Here is a 13,320-nt window from a genome sequence, read left to right as displayed (position 1 = left end):
GCGGAACATGCCGTGAAAGAATGTCCGGAGTTTAAGTCGTCGGAAGTCGAACAGCGATGGAAGATTGTACATACCCTGAAACTGTGCCGGAGCTGCCTGAATGGTCATGGCAAAAAGCCATGCAGATTTTCAACCCAATGTGGACAGGATGGATGCCAGTACCGTCATCATATTTTGCTGCATTCCGCGCCTAGAACGCCAAATCAGGCATCACATCCTACCTCGCATGGGAGGAGACCAATTGCAGGCCCATCTACATCAGAAAGTCACACACATCGATCGAAAGAGTCAGCACTGCTTTTCAAGGTGCTGCCTGTCACGCTCCATGGAAAGAACGGAGTCGTTGAGACTTTCGCGTTTTTGGACGATGGTTCGGATTCAACGCTGATCGAAAGTACCCTAGCAAATAAGCTAGGCATAACAGGTTTAGTTAGGCCTTTAACGCTGAAGTAGACTAACAACGTTACTCGGCAAGAGAACGAATCGCAGGTTGTTCAAGTTAGTATCTCTGGACGAAATAAGGCAAGACGGTACGTCATGAATGCACGCACGGTTAGTAAGCTGCAGCTGCCCAAACAGACTCTTCACATTCAAGGGCTAGCAGCTATGTATTTGCACCTACGCGGTCTTCCAGTGACAAGTTATGAAGCGGCTACTCCACAGATAATTATCGGACTAAATAATTTGCACATTTCGATGCCACTTAAATTTAGGGAAGGTGGCGAACGACATCCAGTGGCAATAAAGACTAGGCTCGGCTGGAGTGTTTACGGAGGCGAAGGTGAAGAAGATGTAAATCACACATTCCATATGCATGAGAAGTAACTGCACGAGGTCGTTAGGGAATACATCTGCCAGGAAGATCTCGGAGTTAAAGCCATAACGGTTGTATCAGAGGAGGAAAAGCGAGCTTACAGCATCCTGGAAAGCACCACGATTCGCGTTGGCGACCGGTTTGAGACCGGACTGCTCTGGAAGCAGGAATATTTTTGAGTTTCCTGATAGCTATTATATGGCTCTCAAACGTCTACAGTGTCTCGAACGAAGAATGGCCCGAGAGCCAACTTTAAAGGAAAATATTCACAAATAAGGGAATACCAAGACAAGAAATACGCTCACTGTGCAAGCGAAGCAGAATTGCAGAATGCTGACCCGAGGAGAATTTGGTATCTCCCAATAGGCGCAGTAGTGAACCCAAAAAAGCCACATAAAGTACGGCTAATTTGGGATGCTGCCGCGAAGGTCGAGAGCGTGTCCCTGAACAGCATGCTGATGAAAGGTCCAGATTTATTAGTATCTCTTGCAGCAGTGCTGTTTCGATTTCGAGAAGAATCAATTGCTGTGAGCGCAGACGTGAAAGAAATGTTTCACCAAGTTCAAATAAGGACCGCCGACCGCCACTCGCAGAGATTTCTTTGGAGGAAAGACCCGTCAAAACCACCTGAAATCTACCTCATGAACGTAGCTACCTTCAGTGCAACGTGCTCCCCGTGCTCCGCGCAATATATAAAAAACAAAAACGCACAGGAGTTCAACGAAAAGTTTCCAAAGGCAGCCGAGGCCGTTTTGAAAGGCTATTATGTTGACGACTATGTCGACAGTTTTAATACGATTGAAGAGGCACGAGAAATAGCCTTGCAAGTAAAGTGGATTCAATCCAAAGCAGGATTCGATTTACGCAATTGGCTGAGTAATTCTCCCGAAATGAATGCGGTACTGGGTGGATCATCGAATGCAATGATAAAGGATCTGATGCTGGGCGGTGGTGAGACCTCGGAAAGAGTTTTAGGAATGCTGTGGTCACCTGAAGACGACTCGCTCGGGTTCTCTGCAAAAATGAGAGCTGATGTACAGCTACTCATAGATGAAAACAAAACACCAACGAAAAGGCAGGTGCTCAGATGTGTTATGAGTATCTACGACCCTCTGGGACTGCTTACATCAATACTCGTCCATGGAAAAGTGTTGATTCAACAAATTCGGCGCTCTGGAGTCGGATGGGATGACTGGATCGATGATGTCGCTTTCGAAAGGCTGCAATGGATAGAGATGATACCAAAGGTCAACCAAATTCGAGTTCCGCGATGCTACCATGGCATCAGATCACACCTGTACACGGATATCCAGCTGCATGTATTCGTTGATGCTAGTGAAGCTGCGTATGCGTGTGCAGCATACTTCCGATATCCAATCGACGATGGAACGGCCAATACCGTTCTGGTGACGGCGAAATCAAATATTGCTCCTCTTAGACCAATTTCCATTCCTCGTCTTGAGTTAAACGCTGCAATTTGTAAAGGAAAATCATCAAGTGGAAATTTCGAAAACCATCTTCTGGAGCGATTCAACTACGGTGTTAGCATGGATCAATTCAGATCCCAAAAAGTACAGGCAGTACATTGCGCATAGAGTGGGAGAAATCTTATCACTCTCAGATGTAGGCCAATGGCGATGGGTATCATCCAGAATGAATATTGCTGACGAGGCTACGAAATGGGGTAAAGGGCCGTATTTTGACGGGAATAGTCGTTGGTTCAAAGGGCCTTCCTTACTTGACGATCAGGAAACTGAATGGCCTCAACAGTTTGTAAACCCATTATGTACGGATGAGGAAATCCGATCGTGCTTCACGCACCACACGATTCAAAATCGTAGCCAGCTACTGGATTATAATCGATTCTCAAAATGGACCACCATGCTTCGAACTATGGCGTATGTGTTGCGGTATGTAAGCATTCTAAAAGAAAAACGTACTGGATTGGAAATTTGCGTCGGTCGTCTCACACAGGAAGAATTGCAAAATGCAGAGCGGGCCATTTGGAAAGCCGTGCAGTGGGAGCGCTACAAGGATAAAATCTTGGCATTAGAGAAAGGTTTCCAGTCACCAGATATGCCAGCTCAAACAATCGACAAAGGTAGCTCGATATATACATATTCACCAACAGTAGATGAACTCGGTGTTTTACGTATGGACAGTCGAGCTAAATCAGCACCGAACATACCATAAGAAGCGAAGTTTCCAGTAATTTTGCCAAAAAATCATCGAGTGACAGAGCTGGTTCTCAATGATTATCACTACAAATACCATCACGCTAATCCAGAAACGATTACAAACGAGGTCCGCCAACGATTTGTTATTCCTTTTCTGCGTGTTGCAGTACGGCGCATGTCGAGGAACTGTCAACTTTGCAGAATCAAGCGGGCTCAACCAGCGGCGCCAAGAATGGCACCTCTACCGGCCGCCAGGTTAGCGTCATTCGTTCGTCCCTTTTCGTATGTAGGACTGGACTACTTCGGACCTATTCTGGTGCGTCAAGGAAGATGTGAGGTAAAGCGGTGGATAGCTCTTTTCACCTGTCTGACGATAAGGGCCGTGCATGTAGAAGTGGTTCACAACCTGACCCCCGAAGCTTGCATAAAAAGTGTTCGAAGGTTCGTTTGCCGCCGAGGGGCTCCACTTGAAATCTACAGCGACAACGCGACGAATTTTATGGGAGCCGAAATCATTCTACGAGATCAGGTGAGCAAAATCAACATAGAATTGGCCGACACGTTTACTAGCGCGTCCACCAAGTGGCTATTCATACCTCCTGCATCTCCGCACATGGGCGGCTGCTGGGAGAGAATGGTGAGATCCATTAAGACGGCGATGTTTCAATTTCTACCCATCGACGTTTGGACGACGAAGGATTGCTCACTTTGGTTATCGAAGCAGAGGCGATAGTCAATTCACGACCCTTGACATACATGCCTCTGGACACACCTGAACAAGAGTCGCTGACTCCAAACCACTTCCTGCTAGGTAGTTCTAGCGGAGCTAAGCAGCCTATTGTGGAATTAACTACAACTGCTGCGGCGCTTACAGGAGGGTGGAATCAAATTCGCCATCAGTTGGACACGTTTTGGCGACGTTGGACCAAGGAATATTTACCAACTATAACACGGAGAACTAAATGGTTTGAGGAAGTTAAACCAGTGGCAGTCGTTGATTTGGTTTTGATAGCTGATGATCCAAAACGCAACAATTGGATTCGAGGACGAGTAACAAGAACGATCACCGCTAAGGATGGCAGAGTGCGTCAGGCAGTAGTATCCACATCGAAGGGTGAGTTTCGACGTCCAGTCGTAAAGCTCGCTATACTAGATGTGAATGATGTTGGTAAAACTGCGAAAGACACGCAGTCTTACGGGGGCCGGGATGTTACCGCGAACGCGACTGGTAACCCTGCATCGATCGATCATGCTGCGGGGGAATAAACATGACAGAAGGGAAACAAATGATAATTGGGTGGAAAAGAGATATGGAAGAAGAAGATAGAGGAAAAAAAACAAAAGCTAAGATCAGCGTGGTTAATTTCTAGTGTGCGTTTATTATAATTATTAATTTTATGATTATTTGCCATCTTATTCGCTATCTATTGGAACTACTAACTACAATAGGTAATGTATCAACATATTATATCTAAATACAACTAAATTAAATCGGTGTTTACCACAGTCGCACTTAGGACTAATCACCCAATTGAATTGTACCGAACCATATTCGGGTTTAATTAAATTATCAATAAGAGTAAGTACTCCTCTCTTATATACATATGTATTTTCTATTAGAATCCTTATAATCTCGCAGGTGCAATAAATTCTTGAGATAGAATAACATAGTGCCGAGGGCGATTTGGATTCGCACTGAAAAATTGTAAGTTAAGTGAGGTTATGGTAGGCTCAATTCACGGAAACTAATAAATTTACGTAGGAAACGTAGCCAACGACAGTCTAAATTGATAAGTTTTATCAGTTTTCAATAATATTGCACCATAACGAAGATATATGAAAAAATCATTTTCCGTCGTCAACGTAAACTATCCCTGGCAGCACTGCTCCATCGGAATCCAATCAGACTAATTGCAATAACTTCAGTTCTAGAGCTGATCCTTGTAACTGTTAATACTCAAATTAAAGGCAATAATCACATTAATGAGCCGTACTTGTTTTTGTGAGCAAATCTTGCCTCAATCAAAACTTATAGCTGTTTAAAAACGTTGTTGTCCACAAACAACATGGGCATGAATGGGTTAAGGGCCTGGTCATCGCCATTTAGCACCTGCTTTACTAGATCAAAAAGTCGAGTTTTGAAATATTTTTTTTTAGATTGTCAAATATATGTACACAAATATTGAAAACGTTAGGCTCAGGCAGATATTTATTTTACTATTCTTCATAACTATTTTATTATAATCGACATCATCATAATTAATATAATCACAATCATCAACATCATCAGCATCGTCGTCGCTATAGTTATCTGAATCGTGTTTCTTTTCCCAAAGATTAAGTTTCCTTTTCTATTTCAAGCACAATTCATGCACACGGTTTTTTGGACGGTTTATAATTTTGAACATTATATAAACAGTATAAAATGTAGAGCATGTTACTTTAAAAAGCGAATGAATTAAGGATTACCCTTCATTCTGTTCTGAGTAAGCGACGAATTTCTGTGAATGCTGGTTTGGGAGGAAGTGCATTTTTTTGGAACTGTTAACAGCTTCTCAAAATATTTCGAATTTTTATCGAAAGTGCTCAATTTGATGACTGTCTTTCCAAAATTGATCAAACCTTTTACATGTTTTAATTGCTACAGCTTTTGCATTCCGAGCGAAATTCTTTTTTTTCATTTTCTCCCACATCAAATGATCTCATAATTTTCTCAAACCCAGCCTTTATTTTATTTCTATTTTCACCTTTGGTCACTTTCCAGAGATCGAATGATTTTCTTTTATCCATTTTAACGGAACTAATAATACAAAGCACTACACGCGTTCATCAAAGCAGTCGTCGGCTACTGCGATTCGATACATGAATGGGATTGATACCAATTAAACTGTCACGACTCGTGGTGTTGTTGTTTATATATGACATCGAAGGACAAAAAAGCAAAAGTTGATTTCGAGATATTTGATAGTATTTTTTATGCATTTTCGAAAGAGTACAAATTTAGCTACTACTTTTTGCAACCTTCTGAGTTAGAGGTCATTGAAAACTATAATTTTTATTTAAAAAAATGATCGTAAGTCGATAACGAAAAATAATATCGATTCACATTCTTCAGCAAAAATATGCGCAATGAAAAGTACTAACATTGCTTCATAGAGAGTATTAAGATAGACTAACTACTTATACAGTTATAGTTAAAAAACTGACTTTTTCAGAAACACCCTAAGTTAAAGAATAAAAATAATTATAAAATGAAAACCGATAGTGCTATAACTTTGATACATTTGAAAATGTTTCTTGAAAAACATTTTTCTACAACTTTGCTGAAGTAAGTACCTTGCTATACCATTTCGTTCGAAAAATAATTTTTCGAAAAGAATGTTCAAGAGGACCGCCCTAGTTACATTTTACTTTAAAAGAAAGCCAATTTTATTCCCACAAATATTCTCTCAGACATAATTTCTCTAAAATGAACGGTTTGGAAGATATTGATTTTTGTACCAAAAAACCGCCCCTGTGACCCATAGTGCACTGTCTCAATTTGTCGAGCTGAATCGATTGGTATATGAAACTCGGCCCTCCGGGCCTCGGAAAAAGTTTTCAAAGTTTGAGCGAATCCTATACATTTCTTTTGTAAGAAATGTAAAAAAACATTTTTGAAGATAGATAATAAATCTTGAATTTGAGAACCATTGCATCAGAAAGTTATGAAATGTTTTTGAAAATCTTATCTTCTGAGAAAAGGCCAATTAATATACAATGGGCTTTCGGGCTTCCATCCCTTTTTTGTTTTAGTCTTTTCGTTTTCACGCTTCTTTACTTGACGGCGTCGTTGTAAGATTATCTGGTGTTTCTACATTATTGATGGACTTTTATTAATTATCAGGAACATGGAACGTTCAATTAGCTTTGGAATTCAAAGTTTACTTTTTGTTCACATATTCCCGAAAAAAAATTGTGCTGAATAGAATTTGCTGGTCCAGTATTTTAAGGCGCAATTGACAATCGTAAAGTGAGACCAGGTCACATGTGCTTTCAAGCCCCTTGAACAGAGAGCGAAAGAGGATACAAACCGATACTGTGAAAAAGAAATGGTTTAAACTATCAGGATGGCAAAAATTTAGTCAGATCAACTACTGTCCAATGCATAAACTCTGATTGTAATCCTTGTTAATTGACTTGTACAATATAAAAAACTCGAATGAAACGTGTGCTGAATTATCCAATGCCTTACTACTAATTGTGATTACCATTGAAACATCAATTGAAGTGTACTCAGTATAGAGCAGATATGGACGACGATACGTTAGAAGACATATTGTACTTGCATCCCCCATCTAGAGTGGGGACTTTGGGAGACTTCTTTTCCCGGATCTAATTCGTGGATAGTTTTGCGCTTTGATCCGTTATTTTTCATGAAAGTTCATACCAATAAAACGTATGTGCATTTTCAATAATATCATCATGAAAAAGGTGTTCTTTTGAAAAATTTTATCGTCAAACATCCATATTATCTAGTTAAGCTACATATTTTTCTGAGGAAGCCATGAATGTCCTTAATTATAGTGTATATACAAGCTTTGAATAGAACGGAATTAAATTTGAGTTGAGGTAGTTTTTGATGGTCACCTGTCTACCCATAGTGCAACGTTTCTCAGGACTGGAAATATTTTATTTGCCATGTAGGATGTATTACTAGACTTGTTTCCACGAGTCTCTTTTACACTAAAACGCAAAGAAAATAATGTGTTAACAGCAGACAAACAATAGTTTTGTTTTCTCAAACCTTCACAATTACATCGCATACATGAAATTAGCTTGAATATTAATTAAGATTAGCAGAGGATCTTATCACACAAGAGAAATAGCAAGATAGATGTGAGTCGTGAGAGTTGCCACGAACACGAAGAGAGAGAGAGAGAGAGAGAGAGAGAGAGAGAGAGAGAGAGAGAGAGAGAGAAGAGAGAGACAGAGAGAGTGAGATAGAAATGGGGGGGGGGAGGCATGTGAGGAATGGCAAATGATGGTTCATGCCGAGACCTTATTTTTATAGGTATATTATGTGATATATTGATTTCTTTCATCCTTATTATAAATAATATAAGTAGTAATTTTTGCGCCATAACCAATATAACCTTGCAAAGACTCAAATTTTCGCCAGAGTTTTGGGATTCAGATATCAGAAATCTTTTATCTCACTACTAGGTGAATTACTTGATAATCTGTTTATTAATATACCATCCAACATTTATTTCACGATTGAACGCAATGCCTAATCCAAGGGATAAATACATGAACTCCAGAAAAAATTTCACTATGAATACATTATTTTGTTTTTGAAGTGTACTTACATATTGATTTTTGAGAAATAGTTCAGTTATTATAGAGGTAATTCACAAAATGTTTCCAAAATCGAATTCCTTCAATCACGTAGATGTGTTTTCATACCCTGATATTCAAAATCGGTTTAGTTTTGTCCCTGAAACACCAGTAAACCAATACTCTGTATGAAGCGGTCTCCTTTTACATTTCTTATAAAAGAAATGTATACAATTCGCTCAAAACTTTCAAGATTTTTTCCGAGGCCCGGAGGGCCGAGTCTTATATACCAATCGACTCAGCTCGACGATTTGGGACAATGTCTGTGTGTGTGTGTTACGGACAAATTCTCATTCGCGTTTCTCAGCAATGGCTGAACCGATCTTATCCAAACTAATTTTAAATGAAAGAACTAAAAAACAGTAAGAACGCTAATAATTTGTTTTTGATTCTGATGTTTAGTTTCCAAGATATGAATGTTTGAATGCGTAAAAATGGCCTTTTTTGCAGTTTTTTTGAATTGTCTGCCGAAATTGACAATATATATCAACAATTTATATGTTTTAAACAGCTTCAACGGATATCTTTTGAACAAGCTATAGATTGTTGAAATCGGACTATTATCAAAAGAGATATTTAACATTAAATGCGGACGAAAGATTTTTATCATTTCCCATTGTCAGAAATATGACCAAAAATATGTAATCTATTATTAAGTATCTTCGGAGAATTTAATGGAGGCAATAATGTCTTGGAAGTGATTATATCGAAATGATGCCTTCAGCAAATTTGTAGCTCTTACTTTTGCGAATAACTTTACTAAAGACTTTTGAATACTTTAAAAGTTATGGCTTGTTGTTTGTGGATTACTTTTTGTCGCCTATTTATTCACAATATATACGCGAACGGAGGTCTTAGTGGAATGTACGTAATGTTTCAAAGATTTTCTTCCATTTAATTCCACTATGTTTTTATAGTTAGATGCACTTGCACTTCACTATTTAACAGATACCGGTATTTCGATTACTACTTGTAATCTTCTTCAGTGTGTAGACTGATACAAACACTGAAGAAGATTACAAGTAGTAATCGAAATACCGGTATCTGTTAAATAGTGAAGTGCAAGTGCATCTAACTATAAAAACATAGTGGAATTAAATGGAAGAAAATCTTTGAAACATTACGCCTATTTATTGTTCAATATAGTAATAATCCAATAAAATAAGCCAAACATTATATCGATAAAACGAATTTTGTATTTCATTTTTCTATCTACAACCGCTAGAAATAATCACCGAACACTTCCAAGTTGTCTGGAAGGAACTTGATAACTTATCAGTGCAAAAATGTTCATTTGCGCGAATCTTCTGACTGCAATTTTTCTAACTTATGACCATCGGATCGATCTGAAACATATTGGAAAATGAAAAGCGAAATAAATAACTCCAAGCAACGGCGTAGCCAAGAGAAAGTTTTGGGGTTTAACACCATACAACCTCCCTCCCCCCACCACACCCAAAAAAAATATTGGATTGAAGTTGAAAATTTATTGATGCAGACTGATTTAATTCAATATTACAATAACAATTATCTGATCCGTAGATTGATAACCTGTTGTTGTAAACATCATGATGACTTTTGATACATTGTCGGAATGGGGTCCTGATATGTAACTTATCTATTGGTCTTGATTTCACAGTTGTCTAATTGCATCAATATCAAATTCCTGCCTGAAAACATTCCAATAGAAAATTCCAGAGCTCTGTAATCAATCATAATCCTCAGATTTATTTTCAAATTGAGCTCGTTTTTATAGAGATGTACTGTAAAAAGTGTCTTTATTTAATAGGAAGCGAAGTTAAAATTGATTTAATGTCTATGAAACATAGAACTGCTCACCAAAAAAATGCATAACTTTCAACATTTGCTAAAAATGTTTATGCCTTTCTCATTCACTCTAAAATTCGTCGATCTAATCTCGATCCGGAAGGCCAAGTTTTATATGCCAATCGACTGAGTTCGTCGAGATCGGAAAATGTCTGTGTGTATGTATGTGTGTTGAAAAAAATGTGACCTCTGTTTCTCACAGATGGATGGACCGATTTGCACAAAGTCAGTCTCAAATGAAAGGTACAACCTTCCCATCGGCTGCTATTGATTTTTTTTTATTGATTGGACTTCCGGTTCCGGAGTTACGAGTTGAAGAGTGCAATCACACAGCAAATTCCCATATAAACTGAAATGAAAAAATTTCTCCATGATCCGCCGCTGGTTTCAAGCGATGTTTCAGTAGCACATAGTATCTCAAGATCGCTGCTGTCGATCCATTGTACGTATTTGCAAATCGTACTGAACATGTAATATTCATTTCCACCATTGTATTGAACATAACCATAATTTATGAAAAATGACGATTTCCATTCGACCCTAGCAGGTTCTGATCGATTTTGATGAGCATTTGATTTTTGTTGTATGACCAATTATATGTATAGGTCAAATGTTCAAAAACAGTAATTTAAGGTCAAGATAGCATCATTTTGAAACCGCCAATTTCGGAGGTTTAGTATCTTCGATGAGTTTTACAAACGTTAAACAGCGCATCATTTGATAAAATAATTTTGACGGTATATCGTCCAAGAAGTATTTATGGTGAATTTTCTCAGGTTAATATTCATGACTACAATAAAGTCTCAACAAATTCGCTAAAGACACGAACTCTGTTACTATTTTCTGAAAAATTAATTCTGCTTAATTTTAAAACTTCAAAAATTACGGTTTCGGAATTATGTCGTTTGGACAGTAAGATCGATTTTCACCAAACCCCCACCAAACCGAATTTCTGGCTACGCCGCTGACTTCAAGTAAGTAGAAACAAAGTCGCTCTACACTCGCTCACAAGAAACTTCTTCGAATGCTGAATATATGCAAATTCCCAAATGGGAAAATTTTGGACAATACCAAATTTGTTTTTGCATAATGACACATACCTTACATCAAGTACGGTTTTTGATTTAGTGTTTCGGATTCTCCTCGTATTATAATACATTGAAACCCCCATTTTATCAGCCAAATATGAACATATGTTTGATGGACTCTAGCAGACTAACAAGACTGAATTCGAGTAAATCCTTTCTTGAGCATGTTTTCCTAATCATGAAGATGGAAATATGCAAAAATAAAAAGTTCATCATAATCAGAAATAGTTATCAGACTACATCAAGGAACGGGAGGAATATTTTAACAGCTTCAGTTTATTATAAAGAAAAAAATTGCCCGATTTAGTCAATGTCCCCATTTTGTCAGCCTAAAATTCACCATGAGATTGATAAAAATGGGTCTTTATTGTATGTATTATTCACTGTGTTTCACATTAATAGGTACACTTCATTTTTGGGGATTTTTTTATTGCATCGAACTACAACAATTTTTAGGTAGCTTTCAATGGGTTATTTTATAGACTTCTTCCAAAATTTGGCGAACCTATTCCTATTCGTATACCAATTAATTGGTATACTTAAGGGTTTATATGTTGCAGATAGAAAAAATACTGAAATTTTCAGCTTTTTTCTTCCACAATATTACGAAAGCTTATTAAACACTTTTTCCTAATAAGTTTGGGAAATTGTCAACTATTGGAATTTTTTTAATAGTTTAATTTTTTACTTAACTGTGATTTTTTAATAAATAGTGACCATCGCTTCACAACGTAGTCTATTTTTCATGGCTTGTGGTGAGCACGATCTCTCGAATTGCTGAACTGAAAATTATGGAATAGAAATTATTTTTTACTATTCTTTACAGATTTAACTCTCCGCGCAGATAGCTCTGAATTAGACCCGCTTGTGCCCTAAGACGATGTCGCTAGATTTTCAGAGCACTGTGCACCCAGTGCATTAACGCCAGTGACGGAAGGTTATCGAAAAGTTTCGTGAAAATAAAAATTCTAGTAATGATCATTATTTTCCCAAACGCTTCGTTTTCGAGAGGTTTTTATTTGTTCTTTGGCATTAGGATTAGCGATAATAATTCAAATCAAGGATACTACTTTAGAAAAAGTCGATGTCGAAGTAAAATTTGAAACTATGCACAGATGCACTTCAGAGATAGCGTGATATCAGGAGCTGCGATTTCATTTCAACGCTTTTTTGTGAAAAGGGCGATACTTACAAATGTAAGCGTATGGCCAAGCGCTTTGAAACGCAACAAATTAACCTAAAAATTTGGATTGTACGATATTGCTTTCTTAAACTACAGCAAAAAATACAACGGGCGAAACTGTATTTTTGTTTGTTTATTTAAAGTTTCGCCCTCCACGCTCCATGCAAACAAACAGGGCGGTATTTTTTGCTAGCAGTTTAGAGGCGAAACTGTTTTTTTTTGTATTTTTTAGGATTATCAGCTGTAAATAGTAACAATGATCGCTATTGCAAAAACCCGGACGAAATCGGTGGTGTAAAACGGTAGTTATTGTAAAAAAACGTAACGGCGATATTTCAATGCTGATAGGTGGGACCGAAAAAGTAAACAATCGCCAAAGGGGCGATACTATCATTTTGTCAATTTCAATAGCAAAAACAAATTTTAATTTAATAATTTCAAATACTTTATGAAGTTTTGGGTTTCGATCACTGAATCATGCAATCTAGGATGTAAAAACACTATAGTTCTTAAATAGGAAATAAAACCAAGTCTGGAAATATTCACTGTTGATTTTCTTTGAATGGTATCACTGGTAGTATCGCCCTTTTCAAGAAAAAGCGTTGATTTCTTAGTTCTCAGTCGCGTTGGAAATTTGAGTAAAGTATAAACTTCAAACCGATTAAAAAAATATTTCGATTTTTTTGGCTCAGTACAATGTATAACAATGTATGTTTTTAATTAGGGAAAATTGGTAAGCGAGGAATAAAAATACAAAATGTTTAATATCTCCGTCGCTCGTTAACGGATTTTGACAATATATAGCTTGTTCGAAAGGTATTTTCACAGGGTTTCCAATTATGTGCAGGTTGT

The 13,320-nt window shown here is 37.7% G+C and overlaps 1 protein-coding gene across 6 annotated transcripts in view; it reads left to right on the top strand.

Annotated features, from left to right (window-relative positions):
* Positions 1–13,320, top strand: part of LOC131683143 (glutamate [NMDA] receptor subunit 1) — a 1,648,542-nt gene that overhangs the window by 1,540,594 nt on the left and 94,628 nt on the right. The window lies entirely within an intron of this gene.

Source organism: Topomyia yanbarensis, chromosome 2 (assembly GCF_030247195.1).
Source record: "Topomyia yanbarensis strain Yona2022 chromosome 2, ASM3024719v1, whole genome shotgun sequence".
Classification (NCBI taxonomy): domain Eukaryota; kingdom Metazoa; phylum Arthropoda; class Insecta; order Diptera; family Culicidae; genus Topomyia; species Topomyia yanbarensis.
Note: the sequence above shows the minus strand (reverse complement) of the source record. Positions and strands in the feature narration are given on the sequence as shown.